Raw genomic sequence first — 11,586 nt, 5'->3', positions numbered from 1 at the left:
AGGGGGCCCGTTAGATTTTTGTTTTTTTACAGTTCGTCAGTGGGGCCCCTCCCTCTTTGCCGTCTGCTAGCCGACGGCAAAGAATCTTTGCCGTCCGCTAGCCGACGGCAAAGAACTGGCTGATGGCAAACTTGGTCTTTGCCATCAGCCAGTTCTTTGCCGTCTGCTTTTTGGAAGCTGATGGCAAGGAGCTTCTTTGCCGTCCGCTAGCGGACGGCAAAGAACTGGCAGATGGCAAACTAGCTGATTCCAGTAGTGATTCTTGCTTATTATGCCTAGCTAGGGGCGTTAAACGATAGCGCTTGTTGGGAGGCAACCCAATTTTATTTTTATTACTTGCTTTTTGCTCCTGTTTAGTAATAAATAATTTATCTATCCTCTGTTTTGGTTGTGTTTTCTGTGTTTAATTAGTGTTTGTGCCAAGTAGAACCGTTGGGAAGACTTGGGGAAAGTCATGTTGAACTTGCTGTAAAAAACAGAAACTTAAGCGCTCACGAGAACTGCTGTCATTTTTATTTGGAAAGTGATATTTAGTTAATTCTTTTTGAAGATGATTAATAGATAAATTCCTCACGTCCAGCAATTTATAGAATTTTTGGGGTTCCATATCTTGCGCTAGCTACAGATTACTACAGACTGTTCTGTTTTTTACAGATTCTGTTTTTCTTGTGTTGTTTGCTTATTTTGATGAATCTATGGCTAGTAAAATAGTTTATAAACCATAGAGAAGTTGTAATACAGTAGGTATAACACCAATATAAATAAAGAATGAGTTCATTACAATACCTTGAAGTGGTCTTTTATTTTCTTTCGCTAACGGAGCTCACGAGATTTTCTACTTTATGTTTTGTGTTGTGAAGTTTTCAAGTTTTGGTTAAGATTTGATGGATTATGGAACAAGGAGTGGAAAGAGCCTAAGCTTGGGGATGCCCATGGCACTCCCAAGATAATCTAAGGACACCTAAAAGCCAAAGCTTGGGGATGCCCCGGAAGGCATCCCCTCTTTCGTCTACTTCTGTCGGTAACTTTACTTGGAGCTATATTTTTATTCGCCAGATGATATGTGTTTTGCTTGGAGCGTCTTGTATGATTTGAGTATTTGCTTGTTAGTTTACCACAATCATCCTTGATGTACACACCTTTTGAGAGAGCCATACATGATTTGGAATTTGTTAGAATACTCTATGTGCTTCGCTTATATCTTTTGAGTTATATAATTTTGCTCTAGTACTTCACTTATATCTTTTAGAGCACGGTGGTGGATTTGTTTTATAGAAACTATTGATCTCTCATGCTTCACTTAGATTATTTTGAGAGTCTTAATAGCATGGTAATTTGCTTAAAATCGTAATATGCTTGGTATACAAGATTAATAATATAACTTTCTTATGAGTGTGTTGAATACTATCACTACTAGGAAAAAGGCTACTAGCAGCACGGGTAAAATGGCTACTAGCAGCGCGGGTACCCGCGCTACTAGTATCGCGCTACAGCTAATAGTTAGTTGTAGCGTGGGTGCACCCGCGCTACTACTAAAAAGTTAGTAGTAGCGCTGGTGCACACCCGCGCTACTACTATTTGAACCCGCACTACTACTATCAAAATAGTAGTAGCGCTTCTAGTATACTAGGCGCTACTACTATGCTAGATAGTAGTAGCGTGTAGTTTTCCCCAGCGCTACTACTAACAAATTATAAATTAAAAAAAGAAAAATTACGTGCATTATTCATAGATAGAAATCAGGGACACGTCCAGTGCAAAATAAATTAAACACACACAACCGAAGGTGGCTACCTTCCCTAGTGTTCCACCACCAGCCTAAACAGACCACTTCTCTACATGTATCTACCAAGGCTCGGAGTTGAGACGCCGGAGGACCCGAATCCTCCCTCACCCCGAAAGATGGCGCTGAGGTCCTCTACCTCGGTGACATCCGGCATCATGATCACATGGACGATCATCCATGCGGCGCGGTTGCTGTGCTTCACGTCGAAGTCCACCTCTAAGTGGTTGAAGAGCACGACGCCCACTAGGATGTCGTAGTCAGTGTCAATCACCCCTACGGCCACGTCGGGAAAGTGAAAACTTGTTAGTACGCATCAGAGTTCAAATCCGGTAGGGTATTTTCTTTCTTTTTAGCACATGCACATGCATCAATAGTAACAGCCAGAGGCTAGTCCTTACTTTTTGCTCGAGACATGAAGAAGGCCAGGTCCCCTCTTTGTTGCACGAATGAATCAAAGGAAGACACTGCCACAAGACATGAAGAAGGCCGGGTACCCTCCTTCTGTAAATAGCTCAAGTGCCTAAAGTTGCAAGGAATCTTAATACAATGAACTCATAGTAATGCATAATAACAAGAAAAAAGAAGAAAATCATGAATCCTAAAGAAAAAGATCATTATGTGAGTCAAGATAATGTGGGTAAAAGTATTCATTAATAAGAAAATTGGGCTGAGATTTCTCAAGTGACATTTGTTTCACCAACAACGATTAGTGACAAGGCATGTAAGATTTACCTGCGCAGCATCAGCATACCCTCTGGTCCTTGCAAGAACTTGAAGACCAAGGTTCTAGCTTTCTCCCCACTGACTAGCACAAGTGCAATAGCACCGTCACTGTACATTAACCCAAGATCTGCTTTTCATAGGAACAGTAAAAGCTCTACTTAACCCAAGATCTGCAATTTTCAGTATCATCTTCTCCTTGTCAACCAATAGATTTTGGGCTTTAAATCCCTATGATATCAAAGAGGAACAATCGTAAATCACATTAGCAACAATTGCAATATGTTGTATGGGCCGATAAATACAGCAACATAAATCAGAAAACAAAGGTCTGACCGATGAAGGACACCATGGCCATGGCAGTGTGCAATTCCTTTGCATAACTGATACAAAAAACTCTACAAGAAAGTAAAGAAAGTTGTCTATTAGCCCAAAACAGACCTATCAAAATTAAACTGGGCTCTGCCATCTTCTATCCAATGAAAATTAATGATAGCATCCTCAAAAAAAGGCATGAAGATGAATTGATTCCAAAGCTAACAACAAATTAATCTGTACTTGAGTGCATGCAAAATAGAGAACGCCAGCAGCAGTCAACATTGAGTTTCAACCATTATACTAGCACTACTTAGTTCCTAATTTAGTCTCCTGCAACTAGGCTAGAGTAGTAGAGTTTGCATATTTTTTGACGAATTCAAACCGGCTACAAATTCACATTGTAGTTCGCTCTGATTGCATATCAATGTTCTGCACGTTTCCGATGCAAAACTCAGAGTTCAGAATGGGCATATACAAGGAAGTGCCAAGTCCTCAGATTGATGGATAGGAGACTCAGCCGATGTAGCATCGGCAGAAAGCCAAGTGAGTAGGGCAAGGGCAAATCAGCCTCAAAACTAATTAAAATCGCTACCTTGACGACCTGAGTTGGGAGCGGCTTATGGGCGGGCCCACGGCAGTAGGCCTTGAACCTGTACATATCCTTGCAATTTGACTCAAAAATAAAAACAGGGCAGCTTAATTTCAGTCGCCACAACCAAATTTTTCAAAAAATTTGCCACCCTTTTCTTCTACATCGTAGCGCAGAAATCTACCGATGTGTATGCGCATGCTTGACAATTTTTGAATAAACTGAGCACAAGCATACAATCTCCTAGTATAATCAGTACACCCACGCGAGATTCAAAGCTATGAACAGAGGACAGCCACATCTAGAACATGAGAGATCACTCAGGAAACTCCCTAGAATTCTGTGCAATTTGTGCAACCGTGGACAAAGTACATGCCCAGAGGGCGGGCAGCGGGGTAGATCTCGGCTAAGCTTACCCGGTCGAGCTCCCGGAGGAGGGAGAGGCCGGCGACAGTGAAGTAGGCGAGGGTGAGGTGGTTGACCTCCTGCATGGCGTAGCCGTCAGGGAGCTCGGATGAAATGAGCTCCAGGAACGTCGCGTGGCGCGCGCATGCGAACCCGGCCGGCTCCTCCTGGTCCCCCATCTCCGGCGGTCATCGGCCGTGGAAAGTGAAGGCCTCTCTCTCCTCATCGCCGCCGATTGGTCTGACCGATGCAGGGGCACGAATCCGGGCGCGCTTGGGACTTTGGGAGGGGGCTGAGATGAGGTGACAGTCCCTCGGGGCCGCCGCACTGCCCCACCTCCATGCCGCGGCGAGGAGCAGCCCGGGCTGGCCGTCGTGATGGGCCTTGTCGGCTGGGCGGTGGAGGATCTCGGCATGGATCAGAGAAATGGAGAGATCCCATCGACAAAGGAGATGAGAGGAGGGGGAGGGGATGTGAATCAGGGGGGGGGGGGGTGCGGGAGTGGGTGGACTGGGACGGTTGACGGGATGGGGGATGGGACTGAAATGCTAGCGGTAGCGCAGGGTATCTCACCGGCGCTACAGATATTCACTTAGCAATGGCGATGGTTTAAAACCCACGCTACTACTACGGTCTATCCGCGAGGCACGGTCGAGAATATTTACTAATAGCGTGTTATTTTTTGCCACGCGCTACTAGTAAATAGTACCAGTAGCGCGGGTCATTATAGCACGCTACTAGTAAATAGTAGTAGCGTGGGTAAATAAAGAGCGCTACTAGTAAGCGTCTGTGTATAAGCTTTTCTCTAGTAGTGTATGATAAGTTTGATACTTGATATTTGTTTTGAGATATAAAGATGGTGATATTAAAGTCATGCTAGTTGAGTAGTTGTGAATTTGAGAAATACTTGTGTTGAAGTTTGTGATTCCCGTAGCATGCACGTATGGTGAACCGTTATGTGATGAAGTCGGAGCATGATTTATTTTTTGATTGCCTTCCTTATGAGTGGCGGTCGGGGACGAGCGATGGTCTTTTCCTACCAATCTATCCCCCTAGGAGCATGCGCGTAATAGTTTGCTTTGGTAACTTGTAGATTTTTGCAATAAGTATATGAGTTCTTTATAACTAATGTTGAGTCCATGGATTATACGGACTCTCACCCTTCCACCTTTGCTAGCCTCTCTAATACCGCGCACCTTTCGCCGGTATCATACACCCACCATATACCTTCCTCAAAACAGCCACCATACCTACCTATTATGGCATTTCCATAGCCATTCCGAGATATATTGCCATGCAACTTTCCACCGTTCCGTTTATTATGACACAATCCATCATTGTCATATTGCTTAGCATGATCATGTAGTTGACATTGTATTTGTGGAAAAGCCACCATTCATAATTCTTTCATACATGTCACTCATGCATCATTGCATATCCTGGTACACCACCGGAGGCATTCATATAGAGACATATTTTGTTCTAAGTATCGAGTTGTAATTGTTGAGTTGTAAGAAAAATAAAAGTGTGATGATCATCATTATTAGAGCATTGTCCCAGTGAGCAAAGGATGATGGAGACTATGATTCCCCCATAAGTCGGATGAGACTCCGGAAAAAAATAAATAAATAAAAGAGGCCAAAGAAGCCCAAATAAAAAAAGAGGCCATAAAAAAGGAGAAGGCCCAAATAAAAAATACAAAAAATACAAAAATGAGAGAAAAAGAGAGAAGGGACAATGCTACTATCCTTTTACCACACTTGTGCTTCAAAGTAGCACCATGATCTTCATGATAGAGAGTCTCCTATGTTGTCACTTTCATATACTAGTGGGAATCTTTCATTATAGAACTTGGCTTGTATATTCCAATGATGGGCTTCCTCAAATTGCCCTAGGTCTTCATGAGCAAGCAAGTTGGATGCACACCCACTTAGTTTCTTTTTGAGCTTTCATATACTTATAGCTCTAGTGCATCCGTTGCATGGCAATCCCTACTCACTCACATTGATATCTATTGATGGGCATCTCCATAGCCCGTTGATACGCCTAGTTGATGTGAGACTATCTTCCCTTTTTGTCTTCTCCACAACCACCACTCTATTCCACATATAGTGCTATATCCATGGCTCACGCTCATGTATTGCGTGAAGATTGAAAACGTTTTGAGAATGTCAAAAGTATGAAACAATTGCTTGGCTTGTCATCGGGGTTGTGCATGATTTAAATATTTTATGTGGTGAAGATAGAGCATAGCCAGACTATATGATTTTGTAGGGATAACTTTCTTTAGCCATGTTATTTTGAGAAGACATAATTGCTTTGCTAGTATGCTTGAAGTATTATTATTTTTATGTCAATATGAACTTTTTTCTTGAATCTTTCGGATCTGAATATTCATACCACAATTAAGAAGAATTACATTAAAATTATGCCAAGTAGCACTCCGCATCAAAAATTCTGTTTTTATCATTTACCTACTCGAGGACGAGCAGGAATTAAGCTTGGGGATGCTTGATACGTCTCCAACGTATCTATAATTTTTTATTGCTCCGTGCTATATTATCTACTGTTTTCGACATTGTTGGGCTTTATTATCCACTTTTATATTGTTTTTGGGACTAACCTATTAACTGGAGGCCCAGCCCAGAATTGCTGTTTTTTGCCTGTTTTAGGGTTTTGAAGAAAAGGAATATCAAACGGAGTCCAAACGGAATGAAACCTTCGGGAACATGATTTTCTCAACGAACAAGACTAGAGAGACTTGGACCCTATGTCAAGAAAAGAAACAGGAGGCCACGAGGTAGGGGGCGCGCCCACCAGGCGCGCCCTCCACCCTCGTTGGCCCCCTGTTGCTCCACCGACGTACTCCTTCCTCCTATATATACCTATGTACCCCCAAACAATCAGATACGGAGCCAAAAACCTAATTCCACCGCCGCAACTTTCTGTATCCACGAGATCCCATCTTGGGGCCTGTTCTGGAGCTCCGCCGGAGGGGGCATCGACCACAGAGGGCTTATACATCAACACCATAGCCCCTCCGATGAAGTGTGAGTAGTTTACCTCAGACCTACGGGTCCATAGTTAGTAGCCAGATGGCTTCTTCTCTCTTTTTGGATCTCAATACAATGTTCTCCCCCTCTCTTGTGGAGAACCATTCGATGTAATCTTCTTTTTGCGGTGTGTTTGTTGAGACCGATGAATTGTGGGTTTATGATCAAGTCTATCTATGAATAATATTTGAATCTTCTCTGAATTCTTTTATGTATGATTGGTTATCTTTGCAAGTCTCTTCGAATTATCAGTTTGGTTTAGCCTACTAGATTGATCTTTCTTGCAATGGGAGAAGTGCTTAGCTTTGGGTTCAATCTTGCGGTGTCCTTTCCCGGTGACAATAAGGGCAGCAAGGCACGTATTGTATTGTTTCCATTGAGGATAACAAGATGGGGTTTTCTTCATATTGCATGAGTCTATCCCTCTACATCATGTCATCTTGCTTAAGGCGTTACTCTGTTTTAACTTAATACTCTAGATGCATGCTGGATAGAGGTCGATGAGTGGAGTAATAGTAGTAGATGTAGGTAGGAGTCGGTCTACTTGTCTCGGACGTGATGCCTATATACATGATCTTACCTAGATATTCTCATAACTATGCTCAATTCTGTCAATTGCTCAACAGTAATTTGTTCACCCACCGTAGAATACTTATGCTCTCGAGAGAAGCCACTAGTGAAACCTATGGCCCCCGGGTCTATCTTTATCATATTGATCTCCTACTACTTAGTTATTTCCTTTGCTATTTACTTTGCCTTTATTTTACTTTGCATCTTTATCATAAAAATACCAAAAATATTATCTTATCATATCTATCAGATCTCACTCTCGTAAGTGGCCTTATAGGGATTGGCAACCCCTATTTGCGTTGGTTGCGAGGATTTATTTGTTTTGTGCAGGTGCGAGGGACTCGCGCGTAGCCTTCTACTGGATTGATACCTTAGTTCTCAAAAACTGAGGGAAATACTTACGCTACTTTGCTGCATCATCCCTTCCTCTTCGGGGAAAACCAACGCAGTGCTCAAGAGGTAGCAAACAACTTGGCATTTTCGTAGGCTTGGGTTCTCCATTCATCGAGTGAGCTAATATCAAATAACCTCTTCTCACCGGCAAGTTTGAAATCATAATTGAGCTCTTTAATAGCCCAATAAGCCTTATGTTCTAGTTCGAGAGGTAAATGACATGCTTTTCCATAAACCATTTTATACGGAGACATATACCCATAGGATTTTTATATGCAGTTCTATAGGCCCATAATGCATCATCAAGTTTCTTGGACCAATTCTTTCTAGACCTATTGACAGTCTTTTGCAAAATTAATTTTAGATCTCTATTACTCAATTCTACTTGACCACTAGACTGAAGGTGATAAGGGGATGCAATTCTATGATTAACATCATACTTAGCAAGCATTTTACGGAAAGCACCATGAATAAAATGTGAACGACCATCAGTCATTAAATAACTAGGGACTCCAACTGTTGGAAAAATAACTTCTTTAAGCATTTTAATAGAAGTGTTATGATCAGCACTACTAGTTGGAATAGCTTCTACCCACTTAGTAACATAATCAACAGCAACTAAAATATGTGTATATCCATTAGAGGAAGGAAAAGGTCCCATATAGTCAAAGCCCCAAACATCAAATGGTTCAATAACGAGTGAATAGTTCATAGGCATTTCTTGACGTCTACTAATATTACCAATTCTTTGACATTCATCACAAGATAAGACAAACTTACGGGCATCCTTGAAGAGAGTAGGCCATTAAAAACCAGATTGCAATACCTTATGTGCAGTTCTATCTCCAGCATGGTGTCCTCCATAAGCTTTGGAGTGGCACTTGTGTAGGATCTGTTCCTGTTCATGCTCAGGTACACAACGTCTAATAAGACCATCTACTCCTTCTTTATAAAGATGTGGGTCATCCCAAAAGTAATGCCTCAAATCATAGAAGAACTTTTTCTTTTGCTGGTACGTGAAACTAGGTGGTATAAACTTAGCAACAATATACCATGGAGCAGTATGAGAAGGAGTAGATGGTGTTATTAGACGTTGTAACATGACAAGCTATCATCAATAGGAAGTGGGTCATCAAGCACATTTTCTAACCTAGACAAGTTGTGTGCAATGGGGTTCTCAGCTCCCTTTCTATCAACAATATGTAAGTCAAATTCTTGTAGCAAGAGAACCCATCTAATAAGTCTATGTTTAGCATCTTTCTTTTCCATAAGATATTTAATAGCAGCATGATCAGTGTGAATAGTTACTTTAGAATCAACAATATAAGGTCCGAACTTATCACAAGCAAATACAACTGCTAAGAATTCTTTTTCAGTAGTAGCATAATTTCTTTGAGCATTGTCTAGGGTTTTACTAGCATATTGAATAATGTTTAATTTCTTATCAACTCTTTGCCCTAGAACAACACCTACAACATAATCACTAGCATCACACATAATTTTAAAGGGTAAATTCCAATCAGGTGGCTGAACAATAGGTGCAGAGATCAATGCTTTGTTAAGTATTTCAAATGCTTCTACACAATCATCATCAAAGACAAATGGTATATCTTTTTGTAATAAATTAGTCAGAGGCCGAGAAATTTTTGAGAAGTCCTTAATGAACCTCCTATAAAATTCGGCGTGACCAAGGAAACTTCTTATACCTTTGATGTCCTTGGGGCATGGCATCTTTTCAATAGCATCAACCTTGGCTTTATCAACTTCAATACCTCTTTCAGAAACTTTATGCCCCAAGACAATACCTTCATTAACCATAAAGTGGCACTTTTCCCAATTCAAGACAAGATTAGTTTCTTCACATCTCTGCAAAACTCGATCAAGGTTGCTCAAGCAATCATCAAAAGAAGATCCATAGATGGAGAAATCGTCCATGAAAACCTCACAAATCTTTTCATAAAAGTCAGAGAATATAGCCAGCATGCATCTTTGAAAGGTAGCAGGTGCATTACATAAACCAAAAGGCATATGTCTATAAGCAAAAGTACCAAAAGGGCAAGTAAAAGTAGTCTTTGATTGATCTTTGGCTGACACAGGTATTTGAGAGAAACCAGAATAACCATCTAGAAAGCAAAAATGTGTATGTTTGGATAATCTTTCTAGCATTTGATCGATAAAAGGTAAGGGGTAATGATCCTTTTTAGTGGCCTTATTTAATTTGCGGAAATCAATTACCATCCTATAATCTGTAATAATTCTTTGAGGAATCAATTCATCTTTATCATTAGGAACGACAGTAATACCTCCCTTCTTAGGGGCACAATGGACAGGACTTACCCACTAACTATCAGCAACGGGATAAATTATACCTGCCTCAAGGAGCTTTAGTATTTCCTTTCTTACCACTTCCTTCATTTTAGGATTCAGCCGTCGTTGATGATCACGAACTAGTTTAGCATCTTCTTCCAAATTTATTTTATGTTGACATAGAGTGGGACTAATGCCCTTAAGATCATCAAGAGTATACCCAATAGCAGCACGGTGCTTCTTCAGAGTTTTCAATAATCTCTCTTCCTCATGCTCTGAAAGGTTAGCACTAATAATAACAGGATATATCTTTTTCTCATCAAGATAAGCATATTTAAGAGTATCAGGCAACGGTTTAAGCTCAAACACGGGATCACCCTTGGGTGGAGGAGGATCCCCTAGGATTTCAACAGGCAAATTGTGTTTCAGAATAGGTTCCTGTTTAAATAATACTTCATCTATTTCCCTTCTTTCATTCATAAACATATCATTTTCATGGTCTAGCAAATATTGTTCTAGAGGATCACTAGGAGGTACGGCAATAGAAGCAAGAACAATAATTTCAACCTTACTAGGTAATTCTTCTTCACGGTGTTGTCTACTAAATTTAGAGAAATTAAATTCATGAGACATATCATCTAAACTATAGTAACAACATCCTTTTTGCAATCTATCTTAGCATTAACAGTGTTTAAGAAGGGTCTACCAAATATAATGGGACAAAAGCTATCTTGTGGGGAATCAAGAACAAGAAAATCAGCAGGATATTTAGTTTTCCCACACAAGACTTCAACATCCCTAACAATTCCCATTGGTGAAATAGTATCTCTATTGGCAAGTTTAATTGTGACATCAATATCTTCTAACTCAACAGGTGCAATATCATGCATAATTTCTCTATATAGGCCAATAGGTATTGCACTAGCACTGGCACCCATGTCACATAAACCATGATAACAATGATCTCCTATTTTAACAGAAATAACAGGCATGCCTACCGTAGGTCTAGGTTTATCTTCAGCACAAGGTTTAGCAATTCTAGCAGTTTCATCACAGAAATAAATAACATGCCCATCAATATTATCAGCCAAGAGATCTTTAACAATAGCAATATCATGTTCAACTTTAATTTTCTCAGAAGGTGTATAAGTTTTAATATTGCTTTTACGAACCACGGTTGAAGCTTTAGCATGATCCTTTATCCTGACAGGGAAAGGTGGTTTCTCAACATAAGAAGTAGGAACAATAGGATCATTATAAGTGATAGTCTTTTCTTCAACTTTAATAGGTGCAGCTACTTTTACTTCTATGTGAGGATGATATTTAAACCACTTCTCCTTGGGGAGATCAACATAAGTAGCAAAAGATTCACAGAAAGAAGCTACTATCTTAGAGTCAAGTCCATATTTAGTGCTAAATTTACGGAAAACATCGGTATCCATAAA

General features: G+C 40.6%; 1 long non-coding RNA gene across 1 annotated transcript; it reads right to left on the bottom strand.

The window, feature by feature from the left end:
- Positions 1-2,509: 2,509 nt before the first annotated feature.
- LOC125518115 lies at positions 2,510-3,456 on the bottom strand. The gene is made up of 3 exons (XR_007287951.1): positions 3,417-3,456; positions 2,843-2,904; positions 2,510-2,737 (listed from the first exon to the last, which is right to left on the bottom strand). It is a non-coding gene; the product is annotated as an uncharacterized LOC125518115 (long non-coding RNA).
- Between the last annotated feature and the right edge of the window lie 8,130 nt (positions 3,457-11,586).

Source organism: Triticum urartu, chromosome 7 (assembly GCF_003073215.2).
Source record: "Triticum urartu cultivar G1812 chromosome 7, Tu2.1, whole genome shotgun sequence".
Classification (NCBI taxonomy): domain Eukaryota; kingdom Viridiplantae; phylum Streptophyta; class Magnoliopsida; order Poales; family Poaceae; genus Triticum; species Triticum urartu.
This window is presented reverse-complemented; position numbering and strand designations above follow the sequence as displayed.